Genomic DNA, 17796 nt, shown 5'->3' with positions numbered 1-17796 from the left:
AGTCCCATAGTGCTCAGAGCCATTTGAACCATTTTGTAGATAATCTTGTGTCCCTGTGTTTTATCGATGACATCTCCAGAGCTTCAAAGAATGTTTTAATTAAGATTGTCAAAACCTTTCTCTAAACATGCAAATGCTATAAACACAGTTTCGCTGTTCTTCAGCGTGTCTACTTAGTTAAGTGGTAGGATCAGTATTGCCTTGCGTGTTCAGACATCTCACAGGAATCTAATATTGTGCTTATGTTAGTTTGTACAACCCCTCCCCCTCTCCTCTCTACATATTCCTTCCACTATCTAGCCTTCTCTTATTTGCTTAGTTCTGGCTTGCCAAATGAGTTCTTGACAGTTGCTTCTCCTTTGAGCAAAGTTTTCTTTGTTCTTTCTCATTTTCATTCCCTTATGTTTTCCAAGTGCAAAATCACGTTGCAGTTTTGGACTTTCTGTCAACGTCATGTTTAGACATTTCTATTTCCAATGGCCTACTTTATTTGCTGAATTTTTGTGTGTTTCCCTCTTGTCAGATTTAATATTTCACATTTTATCTAACGATTTCTACTGTACCTTCTTCCCATTCTCATACTCTGCTGCATTCACCACTTCTTTTCTCAAAGATATCCATTCGTATTCTAGCGGATTCCTTCCTCTGTTTCAGTCAGTCGTTGCATTACGGTAACTTTAAGATTATCGAAAAACTGTGGGTGTTGACTTATTCAAGTTCCATTTCCTTAATTTGCTACCGTTTACTGTCTCTTTAGTTGTAAACTGCAGCTCGTAACTAATAAAGTATTATAGGTTTGCGTCTGCACCGGTAAATGTCTTATAATTTAAAATCTGGTTTCGAAAACTTTGTTCCAAATATGTATTATTCTTTCATGATTCTTAAGCAATGTGCTAGATAGTGAGCAATGATGAACGGTAGTCATGAAATCTGTTTATGGTGAAATGAGAAAACATGCATAATAGAATATGTGAAAGAGTACATTGTACAGAAAATGAAAAATTGGTATGTCTTCACCCAACTTGGTCTTTCCTCCATGTAGGTGTAAGATATAGTTTTTCAAACGCACCGGGAGTTTCAGTGGGTCCCGCCCCATACCTCAGTGGCAGTCCGTCATTGGCTACCGCTAGCGTCTGCTGCTTCCAGATGGGAACGCCAATTCCGCGAGCCGCCGCGTCAAAGCGGAAAACGCTTGCCGCTGCCGTTGCCGCACGACGCGCTGCCGCGCTCTAGTGGGAGCCGGCCTTCAGTCGGCGTGAGTCGCGTCAGCCCAGAAGGAGCGGCAGACAGGCCGGCTGTGCCGCAGCGCCGGTCAGCTGGGTCGTCGTGGGGGTCAGAGCGTGCGCTGCACAACCCCCCCCCCCCCCACCCAACTTGCACCGCTTGCGAACTGCATTTATTTCAGTCAGAGACGATATGAACAGAATTTTTTATGGACATGGAAGCACTTTTAGTAACCTTCAATTTGCGAAGAAAATTCGACGTTGGCTACAAAGCTTTTATTTCTTATTTCATTATTAGTTACTATGCAGGAAAGGTTCCAGACCAGAAACGCATGTCGAGTGGGACGCTGCACCGGTAATAGCATCAGAATAATGTGTTCTGTTGTTACGTATCAACGTTAGTTGATGCACTGTTTTCTGCAACATCCGCCCCTCCTCCAAACACACACACACACACACACACACACACACAAAGTGCAACACTATTAAAGCGGTAATGGACGGAAGAGTTTCGAAAGCATGACTACGTCTAGCAGAGAAGAGGCGAGGTGAGCCACACACATCACGCGACGGGGCGTCTCATACAGCGACTCGCATTCACGGTCTGTGCAGCAGTGTCCGCAGTCTGTGGTTAGCGTCCCAGGTTCGATTCCCGGCCGAATAGGTAGTTTCCTTCTCTCGGTTTCTGGCTGTTTGTGCCGCCCCCATCACTTCAGCTTGTCTTCACCGCCCACGTTGCGTGAAACAGGACGGCTTTCTCCTTCAGGCCTAACGCTATCTCCTGGCCAATAATGCCACGCCATCACTTCAGTTCATTTTTAGGATTCCGCAGCTCTGTCTGTGAAAACAGGCCTTGTAGGGCCACTCCGTGTGGAGTGTGTGTGTGTGTGTGTGTGTGTGTGTGTGTGTGTGTGTGCGCATGCGCACGCCCCCGACTGTTAAGGCTAGGCGCAAATTGAGACGCGTACACCGTACTTCGCACGCGCCGACTGGCGACGCTCTGCGCTGACAATACTGAAGCACGCACACTCTGAATCCTTCTCAATCGATTTTACTGAAACTATTCCATAAAAATATTTGATTTTCGCCCTACATGTAGCGTTACATGTCAGCTTCGTGGCGAGGTGCTCATAATCCTGCTAATGGTCGTAGTTATTGTGATATACACATTTTATTAAGACACTACAGAAAATTCGAAAAGTTTGCAATGAAAAATAGAGGTCACTATGATTTTGCGTTTTGTGCATATTGCACCATATGTTGATGCGTATGAAATTTAGGTAACATATTGAATTTTTCTTTAGACTTGCGAGGAGTTCTCTATCTGACTTCCATCTCGAGAAAATGAATTCTATGTAGCGGGTTTACACATGACCTCACGCCCACGAGAATGAAATATTCACAACATCCCTCACATCTGAAACTGCACGAGACATCGAAACGAGATTTTGGCGAATGATGGCACACGAGGAGGCGGGTACTTTGCCAGTTCGTAAACACACTCAACTGTCTTTTCTACGGCGATATATCATAAGATTTACTTTCTATTTTATTTTTTTCGCTCCAGTGACCAATTTTTTATGAGTTATCGAGAGCTAGTGAAACAATACTTTCCAATTACGAAAATAAATATGAAATTTCTTCTCTTATGTTACCACAAACCGAACAATGAGGTTTTTCGTAAACTATTGAGATCTCTGGTCGCCAATTACCTGTTTAATCAGCCACTCCGTTTCAGAATTCTGTCACAATAGCTGCTGCAAAACTGAGTTTGTGCAAATTATATTGTGTTATGCCAAAAGAAGTACAGTTGAACCTGTCAACAAGAGAAATGTGGCCGTTACTCACAAATGGTGATGCTTCTTTGAATGAGAAAAGGTTAGCAATTCACACAAAAACAAATCACCAATTCTGTGGGAATTTTGGTTGAATCCCATAAGCCATCGTATTTTTAACACTAAACGACTGGAATGGAGACTTACCAAAGGGTTTAATTCCTTTTCTTCCACTGACCAGTATTGATGTACTGACTAGCGTTCCCTTCAGGCGGAATGACACGCAAATGCCAGATGCTGGTTACTCATCTGCAGCTTGCCAAACTGGCAATGTGTAATCGGCGAATAAAATAGTTGTCATAGTATGAAATATACTAAAAATAGTATAAAAAATAGTGTAAAATTAATACTTAGCACAACTAAATGGTCAGTGTATTGTCAGCAGCTCAGAATAATGTGCGCGACAGGAATGGGGAAGTTAGCCAAGTGTGGTTTGTGAAAGGAAGGGTTCACGTCGTTGGAAGAACAGTGTAATGAAAGAAGATCTGCCTTTGTCAGCAATACATTTCAACACATTAAATATATAAAATCACCATACTGTTTTGAGATACTCATACATTCGGAATAACACCGACCAGTACTTCATTTGTGCAGTCTGTTGGATAATGCTGATGGTGTGTCTGCAACCACTGAAATACTTTTTCTCGTCACGACGAGACGATTAAAACATCGTTACTCGTGAAAGCTTCTAGACTGTTTCTAGCTTGCGTTGGAAATGTGACCACATGTATGTAGTATAATGTGTCTTATGCTCCATATCCAAGTAACGAAAGTGAAACTGTACTTCGTATTTTGGACGCTTTTTGCCAGGAGCACAAAGGGGTCATACCTGTGGAAATTAAGCCCTTTCGACTTTTTGTAACAGATCGTAGGGACACAGTCATAAAAGGCAGCAAGTAGATAACATTATTTTAGTTTCACGCCTTGCTTCTAGATCACATGATTTTGTAGTATTCCTTACTTCCTTATTCAGTACCCTCACGACCAATCATCTGTCCCTTCTCACGTCCTAAAAACATTGTGGAGGCAGAAGATATAGTCCCAGTGGCGAATGGCTCATCAGTTACTGAAATGTTTATTGTTCTTGAAAAAAGGATAAAGAAAACAAAAGAACTGCACAGATATATGTAACTGGAAACTATTATGTACTAACGAAAAGAGATGGAGCGCTTAGATGGCAAAAACACGAAACCCTAGTCACTGACAAATTTCCGTATACAGTAGGGCCGTATTTTTCCTATGGGCAATACTTCCGCTGCCCATATGCGCCATGCCGGAGTGCGCATACGGCAGGACCACCTTCCCAATCCCCGCCTCACCCCTCCCTCAGTGTTCACGTAACGCGCGGCGCGAGAAACTCTGCCGCAACCACAACGCCGCGCGACCTGGCGCAGGGGCGCGTCGCGTCCCAGTCGCGTCGCGTCGCAATTTGCGCGGTGGTCCCATTTGAACCTGTGAAGTTACAAGAAAGTGCGCTGCAAGGCGTCGCACGCGCTAAACGCGTCTCAATTTGCGCCTAGGGTTCAGACGGCCTTTCCTGAGGAATGGGAAGGCAGCAGAGACTTATGGGAGTGCAGTGAACTCAGTTCCTCTCAAACGCACTTACAGAAGCGTGGAACAGGAAAGGGAAGGCTACACGCCGATCGACAAACCACTTTTACTTTATCTATGCCGCAACGAAAAATCGTACAATTTGTGTTTTCAAACTATACCAACATATAAACAATTATATCATTTACAAAAGCTGAAGGTAACGTTCGTCCAGTCGAAACATTTTGTAGTCCCAGTGTTTTCCATCAGTCTGAAGCCACGTTTTCAAACGATATGATGTATACGAAATGCCCCGTTATGAATGTAACTGTATGCTCTTATCTCCATAATTGCAGTTCGTTATATTGCTCTTTTCCAGTACATGTCTCATGTAACAATCCAATCTAAAGATGTACTACTACAAAATTAATATTTTGATGGAGCACGTAGGAAAAATGACGTACCACCTACATCTTCACACCTTATAAAGGCACATTTGCATGCCGAGCGTGGGTTTCCGCGGAAACGCGAGATATTAATTAAATATATAATCAGTGACTGATAAATAAAGCCTATGGCACACAACTGCAGCGCTGTGTCGCTGATAAGACAAAAGAATAATTACGACACTCATATGTCTGATTAAGACAACAGAGCTGAGGTAGAAGTGGTGCGAGAAGCACGTATTTTTTTTATTGTCTGGCACACCGCCATATTTTCATCTTCTAGAAGATTACTCCGAGTTGCAACCATACTAGGCACTCGATTCTGAAAAGAATTTATATTTGTAAATGTAAGTAGGATTATGAACTGTAGGCTATTTCATTCAATATAACTGAATTAACTAACTCTGTAACTTTTTTATGTTTAGTAGACAATCACCTCTGTACGACGTATTGGCATGGCTGGCAAATCATTGTAATATTGAATTTAGATTATGAGTCCGCACCTACCGCAGCAGTCTTTGGAAACGAATTAATTACGAAGTCCGATTATTTCAGTTTTATTTCACGGTCAACTACGAGTAACATTGCCTTTACCAAATAGCCATTGTCAAGCGTCTGATTTCGAATAATTAAACGTCCACGCACCAGATAAGATCATTTACAACCAATCAACATCATACATTAATATTTTTAAATAATATTATATATATTTTTTATTTCATTTCATTTTTAATTATTTTATATTGGCGACTGCGTGTCGGACTTGTTATTTTGTCAATTGTTACATTGTTCTTTTTGTTTCATGTCAAAAATCAACTTTCTGGACCTGGACGTGAATGTATGAGAGATAACAAAAATCTGAAGATATTTGCCAATTATAAAGTTTTGCCGGAAGACGCAATGAAGCTTCCAGCAAAATAAGGTAAGACGCAGCATCTTTGCATTAGCAGGCTTGACCAGACGTATAAATTCAGTGTATTAGCTTTTCAGTAAATTCTGTAGTGTTTCTTTCGCGCATAACAGTTTTCAGTCATAAATTTCATTCTCAGTACTTTTCCCTAAACAATAACGTATGCAACAATACCAATACACGAGTGTACAATATGGCCGACTTCTGTACGATATGATGTAACATGGCCAGCAGCCATTACCAATAATTTCAAATTCATTTTATATTTTTAAATTAACAGACAGCCATTGTTGCTACGAGCGATTCATGCTCATCTGCATTTTATTTTAAAATCAGTGTCAAATATTTTTCTTCACATATATCACGTGTGGCATGGTAATAACTAGAAATCAATACGCAAAAATGGAACAGCAAAGACGAACTATTCAGACGCAATCCGACTCGGACGAGAGACAAATGTTAGAAAATGACTTTACGACAGCAACCGGTAGTGACCATTCATTAAATATTGACGCAAGTGTTGACGGAAATTTCGACAATATGCCGTCCACCACAAAAATTTCAAAGTCTCAGTCAGAGCCCATGTTAATGCATGACGTCACGTCTAATGACGCGGCGGGGGCACAGACCTTGCAAACGGTAAACATTGCCGAAATGTTACAAATGCTGATGAAACAGAATGCCGAAAACATGGCAATCTTACAGACACAAAATGAACAGTCACAGACACAAAGTGAACAGTTAAAGACACAAAATGACGAAATTAAATCTGATCTCATAGCAATTAAGACAAGTAATGACGCTTTATGTAAACGTGTGGAACTTATAGACGCCACACTGACCAAACAGATGAATGAACTCAGTACTAAATTTTCCCAGCTTAATACGAGACAAGAAAAGACTACAACTGACGTAGCACTTTTACAGACACAAGTAAAAAACTTCAATGTCACGTGTGAAGTTCTTACTGAACAAATTCAAACATATCCTTCAGTACACGACAACCTTGAAAAACGAATTACTGACGTACAGAATAAATTTGACAATGTTGAACAACACCTGACTGACATCTTACAATCTGATGCCACAGCTCATTTACAAAACATTAATAAAGAATTTCATGATTGGGTAGTGAACAAAGACAAACATTTTGATAGATGCTTACGTGAAAATTTACCAACAATTGTGCACGACTCCGTAGCGGAATACATCACTAATAACAAACAGCTGATTACTGACGCAGTGCAGTCTGTCACTGCACCAGTGACGCAATTCACCGATCGACCACAGTCTGAATGTAACGAAAATATCAGTCAAAATGCACAGTTCAGAAACCAATATACATTCGAGTATGATACACACATACCGCACACGACAGACACACGAGAGCAAAACACACCACGACTACAACACATACCACGATGTGCAAACACAAACACAAGCTATTATCATGGTAAACTACAGCAACATTATCGTAATTACTCGCCAGCAGAACATAGCAGTAATTACGGTGGAATAAATCCATATCACAATGCGAAGGAAGAAGAAAGCTTAATGAAACACAGGCAATTTCAGATTTTTATCCCAGAAAAACGAACCATTCATCCGGTGATTTTTCTTAAATCTTTTAGTAACGCATTTCCACGCACTTGGAGTGACCGGAAAAAGATTTCATATATTGTCGGTTACATCCAAGGCGATGCAGCTGTCTGGGCATACAGTCAAGCTGACGTATGTACCACGTACAGTGAGTTTGAGCGTGCTTTTCTAAACAAATTCTGGTCGCAATCCGTCCAGGAGCGACTCAGAAGACAAATTCTAGAACCTGAAACATTTAACAGTAAAAATGGCAACTTACGCAGATACTTTGAAAAATACTTGAACATGGGACACTTTTTAGATGAACCAGTCGCAACACGCGATATACTCCGTGCGTTGAAGACCAAATTGCCTTTCAACATTAAAGAAAAACTCCTACATATCCCGGATGACGATCCAGACTATTTCTTAACAGCTTTAGATTCGGTTGACATGTTACTTGAAGATCAGCGCTTCGCGCGGCAGAACAGCAGCCACAATGTTTACACTAGTGGCATGCAAAACATGCAGGCTTGCCAACTCAATTCTGGCGCGCCCACAGTTGGAAACGCGGTACCGCAAAAACAGCAAACTCACATGCCGACGCAATACGGAAACCAAAATCAACACGCGTATTCCAATACAAACAACAGTTACAACAGTAATAACACTTCATGCGGCAATCCATACAAAAGGCACCGCGGTAATAACTACAACGGTAACAAAGCATACATTGGCAACAACAAAAACACAAACAGAAATAGAAATAATAATAACTACGAGCCAAGACAGCGTCAAGGCTGGACTCGTAACGATCAGTACTTTCATTCAAACACTGCTTTACCACAGCAGTCACCAGGACAAAATTGGAGCATACCTTACGACCAACAGGTAAGTTATAATGCGCAACAGCAACAACAACCGCAAAAGTTTGGAGATCACAATAGGCAATATCCGAATGTGAATATAATAGAAATGACACCTGATACACAACCTCAATCTGTGTCAGTACCTAGTACAAATGCTAATCCGACAAACTAGAAACAGTCACTTCTATGCCCCAGGTCGTGGCTGAAGAATTCTTGGGGGGCGACTTCAATGTTAATCAGTTATTTGACACCACAGTTGAACATCAGAATAATGATATGTTGAATAATTCTAAACAAAAATTACCTGTTTTATTTATAAGATACAACCACAATGACACTATATCAGATGAACTTTTGCAAGACAGTACACAATGTCGTTCAAACACAAATGAAATTGTTTTAGCATCCACCACTGGTGTAGTAGGAGGGATTCCAACTACTATTATCTTAGATACAGGTGCAGCTGTGAGCGTTTTGTCTTTTAATTTCTATAAAAAGATGTGTGAATTGGAACCTGTGCCTGAGTTTCCTGCCCAAAACTGTAAAATAACTACTGCACTAGGTAATAAGTCATGTAGGGTTACGAAGCAAGTTTTTGTAAACATTAAAATAGGTAATGGAACCGTACAATGGCCATGCCTGGTTGTACAAAACCTTGTGACAAATTGCATATTAGGAATAGATATTATGAGCGAGAAGGACTGCATTATAGACTTCTCCAAACGTAAATGTATTTTAAATGATAGAGGCAGTGTAATTATTATTGATTTGGACAGGAGAACTCTAAAGCATGACAAACACTGTACAGGGTACAAGGTTCAGTTAGTACTTGACAATGACATTCAAGACACGCACACACACTCATCTGACACAGAGCTAATGGACTTAAAAACATTGCTTGATCATAAGATAAATGAAGCTACAGCTCTCAGTGTACATGAACGTATAAAACTACAGGAAGTGTTATCCAGATATTTACAAGTTTTTACCAAACGAATAGGTGTTATCAACACGTATGTGTACAAGATTGAAGTTAAGCCTCACAAGATCTTCTACCACAAGACATATAACGTACCGTTATCTCAACGACCTGCTGTGTGGCAAGAATTAAAACAAATGTTAGACTGGAAGGTCATTGAACCATCCACCTCACCTTACTGTAGTCCTCTACTTGTTGTCAAAAAATCAAATGGAAGCATTAGGTTAGTGTTAGACGCACGAGCAATTAATGAAATAATTTTACCAGTTCACACAAAACCCGAAAATTTAGAAGAGCAATTACAGAAATTTCTAGATGCAAAGTATTTTTCCACAATAGATCTCGCTAATTCATTTTGGCAGGTGGGTATTACTCCTGATTCTCGGAAATATACTGCATTTATGTTCGGGGGGCGAACCTATCAGTTTTGTGTTCTACCTTTCGGACTGAATGTCAGTTCTGGGGTATTCATTACAGCCCTGGATACCGTGCTTGGCGATGATTTAGTTGAGACAGTCACACACTATGTAGATGATATACTGATAGCTACACAGTCTTGGAATGAACACGTTGACACACTTCAAAGAATTTTAGAGAAATTTGCACAAGCTGGAGTCACAGCCAATCTTAGAAAATCAAAGTTTGGTTGCAGTGAGATAAAATATTTAGGACATATCATTAATTCACAGGGCATACGTCCTGATCCCAGTAAATTAGATGCTATCAGAAACTTTCCTAGCCCTCGAACTAAAAAGCAGTTAAAATCATTCCTTGGGCTATGTTCATTTTTCAGACGTTTTTTACCACAACCACTTTTGAACAGTAAACATCTGCTAAATCTACTCAGAAAGAATCAAGTTTGGATCTGGTCGGAACAGTGCCAGAATGACTTTAATACAATTAAACATGCCTTAGTGAATGCAAACTTATTGAGCCATCCAGATTTCAATTTAGATTTTTGTATGACTTGTGACGCTTCACGCACTGGCTTGGGATGTTGCTTATTTCAAGTTGTAAAGAATAAAGAAAAGGAACAGATAAGAATTATTGGGTTTGCGAGTCGTACTCTATCTGAATGTGAGCGTACATACTCCACTACTGAGTTAGAAACACTTTCCATAGTATGGGCATTCAAGAAATTCAATTACTATTTATTTGGAAAACACACAGTAATTTACACCGACCACCAGGCCCTGACATTTTTGTTAACTTGTAAACTTGTACATCCTAGACTATCACGATGGGCAGTTACACTTCAGAACTACTCTTTTGAAATTAAATACATAAGAGGTAAGGATAACACCATTGCAGACACTTTGTCTAGACTTCCACAAGGTATGAATGAAACCAACAGTGACTTAGAAAATATAAATGACTACAGGATTCTCTTAATGCAAGACAAGCAGTATCACCAATATTATATTGATATGTGCAGAAACATGGCTGAATTACAAAATTCTGATCCTCACTGGTATAAGATAATAACATTGCTGGTAGAAAAACACAATCATCCTTTGACTAAGCATTACAAGTTACACAATGATGTGTTATTTTATCGCCGACATCCAAATGCTACTAACTGGTGTGTATGCATTCCCAAGGAGTCTGAACGTAATCTTATTTGGCACACGCACATAGTTTGGGGTCATTATGGGACAAAAAAGTGTTTGGCGAAGCTCAGCACATACTGTTATTTTAGCAATATGAGAAGAAAAATTTACAGGGAACTGAAAACATGTGTCATATGTCAAAAATCAAAACCTCAGAATTTATCCACAAAAACAGATTTACATTCCATTTTACCCAGTAAACCCCTGGAAATTCTGTGTACTGACATCAGTGGACCGCATCCAGCAAGCTCTGGAGGCGTCAAATATATTTTGGCTTTTTACGATATATTTTCTAAACATGTAAAACTTTATGCTTTAAAATCCGCCACTGCAAATGCTATAATACGAAGATTCTCAAGTGATTACCTGACGCACGTGGGAAAACCTAAAGCAATTCTGTCAGATAATGCAGCATACTACTCTGGGTACAAATGGAGAAATTTCTTGAAGGACAATAACATTAAAGGTATATTTATTTCGAGGTTTAGTCCACAATGTAACGCGACTGAGAGACTTTTCCGTGAATTAAACCGATTCATGAGGACCTATATTTCATCAAAACATACTAATTGGGTGTCCTACCTAAGTCTTTTCGAAGACGTACACAATAACTTAAATATTTACGATACAAATTACACACCTAACGAGATAATGTTCAATTGCAAACAGAACGATCAGTGGATAGAACCATTACCTAGGTTGTCAGACAAGGAAATCACACCTGAACAGAAAATAAAAGAAGTTTTGACTACGTTGACACATCACGCACAGATACGAAACAAACATCACAGAAACATAATAAAAAGAAAACAAAAATTCGAGGTAGAAATGCTTGTACTACTTCGTACTCATTACAAATCTGTAGCACTCAAACGACGCAACGCTAAGTGGCGTCTGCTATATGAAGGACCTTATATAATTGTTAACATACCGCATCCTGGCGCGTATTTGTTACAACACCGTAGAACTAACAAGATTATTGGGCTATACGCACACCGAGATCTTAGAGCATTTCATGCTGAATAATGTCGAAGTCATATCCATCAAAACATTGCTAAGCAACTCGGAAAAACTCTGTTGCTACAACACAGATAGTAAGTAGTATAGAAATTTTCATTTCAGCGGTTCCAGTGACGCAGTAGAAGGCAGAAGAACTCTTCTTTCAGCGCGCGCCACCACCTGGAAGACGGAATATTAATTCTTCACGGAACATTATGTTTACGTAGCAATGAATGATATATTAATTTTCACGGAACATTTGTTACTGTAGATACCACTGACTTGGTATGACACTTGACGAACCGACTGACGTCATCTGTGAAGCGATCATTTACTTTGAAAAATAGATTAGACGCACATCTCTCAACACGAAAAGCATCTATCAGTAGTCAAGGCCACACAGACACTATACACACACGCACAAAACGCGAGGAATCAAACATTTTCTCTCTCTTACTATTTTGAATATTTATTGAGTAGTGAAAATGCCTGGTCTTGCCTACTGATGTAATGAATGTTGTGTCTAACCTATCTTAATTTCAGATGACAACACAAAATAAACATCGATAAAATCCCAGCAAAACTCATAAAGAGGATGTAAATATCTGCAATTCATGTAATCAAAGGTGATACAATGTAATAACTCATAGCTATGTAATGATGATGTAAACATGTTTATGTGCAACTGTATTATGTTTATGCTAGGAAAATATGTGACGTGTGTATGTATAATTACTTATGTTATTTTTCTCTTTCAATGATGTATATTGTAACTGTTACTATGTAAAAAAATTTTTGAACAAAACGAGTGCCAAAAGGACATTGCATAGTGAACCACTGTTCACGGACATTAATGAACATTACTAACTCTGCAACTACGCAAAAGCCTATGTGAAGGAAACTGTTAATGACATTCATTATGCAGCGTACCTATGTAAACGCGATGAACGATTTCTTTGATTAATAACTACGAACATTTAGGTGAGTGCATCGTCTAGTGACATTACTACAGTACCTAACTTCAAGATGTTAACGGGATTAAATGGACACAAAGTGCCTGTCCAGAAAACAACACGACGGGTGGAAGAATTTTGGTTGGAACTTCAGGGAATGAAATGTTCTCGAAATGTGACGGACACTCTTACCTGGACTATCCAAGGATCGACGTCAGCTACGTGCCGTCTGAGGTTCTGCAACCAAGCTTCCACGGAATGTAAAAAAAAACGAACTGCATGGGGACCAATTACTCGACGGGTCACGTCAGATCTGTAATAAACAATGCTTCTTGTCACAACGAACTGCATCACAACGACTATTATGGAAATGGGAAATGGACACGCTTATGTATTAATCACGTTGTTATACAACGATGTTACTGTGATCAAAAAAAAAAAAAAAAAAAAAAAAAAAACTTTACCACGACAACACCAACCTGTAAAAAATGATTGTGCAGCTGATGACTGTGAACTGAAATAACGACACGATGTGTATAGGTCAACGCACCTGAAACATACGGACAATTTTCTTTGTAGTATTTCAAAACAATACTATGTAACTAAGAAACATTCAACAATCTAAGTTGTATTGTGTTATAACAAATATTGTAAATTTAAAACTAAGTTACCTGTCATAGAATGTAGTCTTCATATGTAATCTTGGTTGAATATTTTCCTTGTGCAACGACTAAGATACGCGCACACACGAACAATATGGACTGCAATACTGTGCCGCGTGATCTAACTGTACGATATAACGGCAATGCCGGAGTCACACAGACGCTTCAGCGCATGCGCGCACTCTATTTGCCAACATAAGAACTTTTACGGCGCACGCGCGTCATTCAAATTTTGTACATAATGTGTATAATGTAAGTCATGTAAATAGTTGTAGATATAGATTTTCTTGTGCCTTTAGGTGAATTGCTCGCCTGCAGGTGTGTCCTTTCGCCTCGCAATTCAGGGGGCAATATAAAGGCACATTTGCATGCCGAGCGTGGGTTTCCGCGGAAACGCGAGATATTAATTAAATATATAATCAGTGACTGATAAATAAAGCCTATGGCACACAACTGCAGCGCTGTGTCGCTGATAAGACAAAAGAATAATTACGACACTCATATGTCTGATTAAGACAAGAGAGCTGAGGTAGAAGTGGTGCGAGAAGCACGTATTTTTTTTATTGTCTGGCACACCGCCATATTTTCATCTTCTAGAAGATTACTCCGAGTTGCAACCATACTAGGCACTCGATTCTGAAAAGAATTTATATTTGTAAATGTAAGTAGGATTATGAACTGTAGGCTATTTCATTCAATATAACTGAATTAACTAACTCTGTAACTTTTTTATGTTTAGTAGACAATCACCTCTGTACGACGTATTGGCATGGCTGGCAAATCATTGTAATATTGAATTTAGATTATGAGTCCGCACCTACCGCAGCAGTCTTTGGAAACGAATTAATTACGAAGTCCGATTATTTCAGTTTTATTTCACGGTCAACTACGAGTAACATTGCCTTTACCAAATAGCCATTGTCAAGCGTCTGATTTCGAATAATTAAACGTCCACGCACCAGATAAGATCATTTACAACCAATCAACATCATACATTAATATTTTTAAATAATATTATATATTTTTTATTTTATTTCATTTTAATTATTTTATAACCTCACACCACTTCACGGTATGTGGAGGAGGATACTTTGTGCACTGAGGCCATTCTACGCTGCGCCGTCACCTCAGCGTCGCTGCTGCCAACTTACTTCCCTCCCCCCCTCCCAATACCGCTACGAACTGTCGGCTCCGACCAGCGTGGCCGCGTGACGTCACCAGCTGACCCTGAGCTGGCGACACGCAGTTGCCTGCACTGCGCGGACGCCCGCTTCCCGCTCACAAACCACTCTTTCGCAATGACAACACGTCGTCTCGCAGCTTTAAGGCTTGCAGCGAGATGACCACCGACGGCAAAAATCGAGAAATTGCAGCCAATAAAGAGGAGGCCTTACCGACGATGACGATCTGTCTACCCACGCGCCATTCCCGAGCGCAACAGGAGTAAACGGATAATATGAAGAAAAATCTGGTTGATAACAGTATTAGTTGCTACTAATGCCCTCAGCGGTGCTATCCGAAACGGACAGATCCCAACTCCGTCGCTAATTATAGTACCATAGACTCACGTTTATCCGAAATCCACTTTATCCGAACAATTTTTTCCGAATTTCGCAGCTCTCACTGGCGCTGTCTGACGCATCGCGCAGCTACGCTTTTGGCTACCTAGACTCACACTTGACAGGTTTCAACTTGAAACCTCCTGGCAGATTAAAACTGTGTGCCGGACCGAGACTCAAACTCGGGACCTTTGCCTTTCGCGGGCAATTGCTCTACCAACTGAGCTACCCAAGCACGACTCACGCCCCGTCCTCACAGCTTTACTTCTGCCAGTATCTCGTCTCCTACCTGTGAGGACGGGGCGTGACTCATGCTTGGGTAGCTCAGTTGATAGAGCATTTACCCGCGAAAGGCAATGGTCCCGAGTTCGAGTCTCGGTCCGGCACACAGTTTTAATCTGCCAGGAAGTTTCGTATCAGCGCACACTCCGCTGCAGAGTGAAAATCTCATTCCAGGTTTCAACTTATCCGCGCCTGGAGCCACGCATTCGCTGGTGTTTTTTTCGGCAGTCTACTGGTAGTCAGTGCACTGGCGCGCGTCAAAATCCCGAGTGTCGACAATCCGTGTGTGTGTGTGCTGGTTGAAGTTTTAGCGTGTTTCTTGTTCGTATTGTGTGGCTTCGTGCCACTGCCATCTATTGGAACTCCTTGGAAGTGCTGTACGTACAGTACTGCTCTGTTAGGCGCGGAGTAGCTCTGTCGAAACCGACAGTGAGCGTGCGGCGCCAAACCATTTGCCCCTGTTGGTAGGTACACCAGACTAAGCCGAGCGTTTAACAGTTTAACGGTGAACATACAACGCACTGATGTGTTGCCTCGTGGGCCTAGGTAAGAGACGGGATAGGTGTATCGAACGTTTTCATCCGATGGCTGCCACAGCAAGGTTTTAAAAGCCAAAAGCTTCGTCTAGTGGGTCTCCAGTGTCAAGCCGTGGGTCGGTTGCTTGAGTTTCAACGTTTCGTACTCGCACTGCATGGTTTAAAATGTCCGGAGATCAAAGGGGCCAAAAAACAAAATCATCAGTCGAGTGTAGGTAAAAAAAAGGAAAGAAAAAGAAAAAAAAACGCTGTACGTGAGTACGGTCGCGAAACGAGAACAGAATGTGATCTCATTGGAACAAAAGCTTCGCGCTTTGCAGAGAACTGATGCTGGTGAGCCACCCGCGAAAGTTGCTGCGGCTTTGAACGTCGGTTACTGATTGGAAGACAAATCGACCTGAAAATGAAAATTTTTTTACATCCAAGCGTCAGGCAGCGCAGTGAAATCCCGAGAAACAATGAGAAAAGGCGCACATCCTCAGAAGAGGCCTTATGTTTGTGGCACGAGCAGATAAGAGCCACAGGTGTGACCGTGTTTTAGGTCCTCTACTTCGCCAAGAAGCGATGACTTTTTAGGAGCTGATTGAAGGAAAGGAGCAACAATTAGTCGGAAGTGATGGTTGGCTGGATCGGTTCGAGAAGCGGCATGCTATTCGTGAAATTGCCATCCGGGGAAAAAGCAGCTATTGCTGATTTTAACAAGAAATTGCACACAATCATCGACAAAGGAGGTTATAGTAGCGATCAACTTTACAACTGTGATGAAACTCGCTTAATTACAAAATGCTGCCAGCAAAAACCCTTGCCACTAAACATGGAAAAACGGAATCAGGATATAAAAAAGCAAAGAAAGAGTTACTGCCCTTGCCTGCAGTAATGCCACTGGCAACCGTAAATTGAGCCTTATATTAATGGGCAAATCCAAAAAACCAAGAGCATTTAGACGGAAACCAGCTGATAAGCTTTTGCCGTTGTGGTACACGAATCAATCTAAGGCATGGATGAACGGTGCTACCTTCAAAGAGTCGTTCCACGCAGAGTTTGTTCGACCTGAAGAAAATACATGGAGGAAAATGGACTTCCTCGAAAAGCGCTACTTCTTGTGCGCAACGCTCCTTCTCACCCTGATGATCTGTAAGGTGGGGATATCAAAGTTGTGTTTCTCACATCAAACGTCACGTCTCTATGTCAACCGATGGACCAAGGTGTTTATGAGGCGATGAAACAACATTACAGACGCAAGCTGCTGGAATACTTAATCGGTGCGATTGATGCTGAAGAATATTTTGTGGAAGCTCCATAAAAAATCGATGTTTAATTCGTCGGATTGCTGAAGCTTGGATCTAATTCTCCAATTTCTCTCGTTAGGTTTTGGGAAACACTCTTACAGCATAAGGCTACTCATCAGTGGTGGGAAGGAGGTGGCAACACCAAAACTCAAGCTGACGTGCCAGAAACAGATGAAAATGACGTAATTTTTGTGAATTTACTGGAGAAGTTACAGGGTTGTGAAGATGCGAACTTCGAAGACGTTAAAGAGTGGATGGAAAACTACTTTTTTAATTTGACTGAGGAAGAAATCGCCCAAATTGCGACCAATCCGAAAGCGTCAGAAGAATATGTCTCTGATGACCAAGCAGAGATAAAGATTCCTCACACAGTTGCTTTCGAAGTGATCCAAACCGCCCTGGAGTACGTCAGTCAACAACAGGAGGCGACTTATCCCGAAATCGTTTGTTTCCAACGTTGGAGATATATTCCTGCACCAAAAGTTTCTCAAAACAAAAAACCATTAGACTTTTTACCAAAAAATAAATTCTAATTG

At 40.8% G+C, this 17796-nt stretch overlaps 1 protein-coding gene across 3 annotated transcripts in view; it reads right to left on the bottom strand.

Moving 5' to 3' along the window:
- The window catches only part of LOC126213100 (speckle-type POZ protein-like), an 89483-nt gene that overhangs the window by 49238 nt on the left and 22449 nt on the right, over positions 1-17796 (bottom strand). Inside the window, exons 1-3 of one of the 3 annotated variants that reach the window (XM_049940701.1) lie at positions 13604-13764; positions 13412-13482; positions 13125-13245 (exon numbers count right to left, since the gene is read on the bottom strand). The exons of 1 other annotated variant lie outside the window; for it this stretch is intronic. The gene's annotated coding sequence lies outside the window, so the exon portion shown is untranslated. Of the gene's footprint in view, positions 1-2935; positions 3040-3205; positions 4047-13124; positions 13246-13411; positions 13483-13603; positions 13765-17796 lie in introns of those variants that run through there. One more of the 3 variants, XM_049940703.1, reaches the window with a different exon arrangement.

The sequence above is a fragment of the Schistocerca nitens genome, chromosome 11 (assembly GCF_023898315.1).
Source record: "Schistocerca nitens isolate TAMUIC-IGC-003100 chromosome 11, iqSchNite1.1, whole genome shotgun sequence".
In the NCBI taxonomy this organism is placed as follows: domain Eukaryota; kingdom Metazoa; phylum Arthropoda; class Insecta; order Orthoptera; family Acrididae; genus Schistocerca; species Schistocerca nitens.
This window is presented reverse-complemented; position numbering and strand designations above follow the sequence as displayed.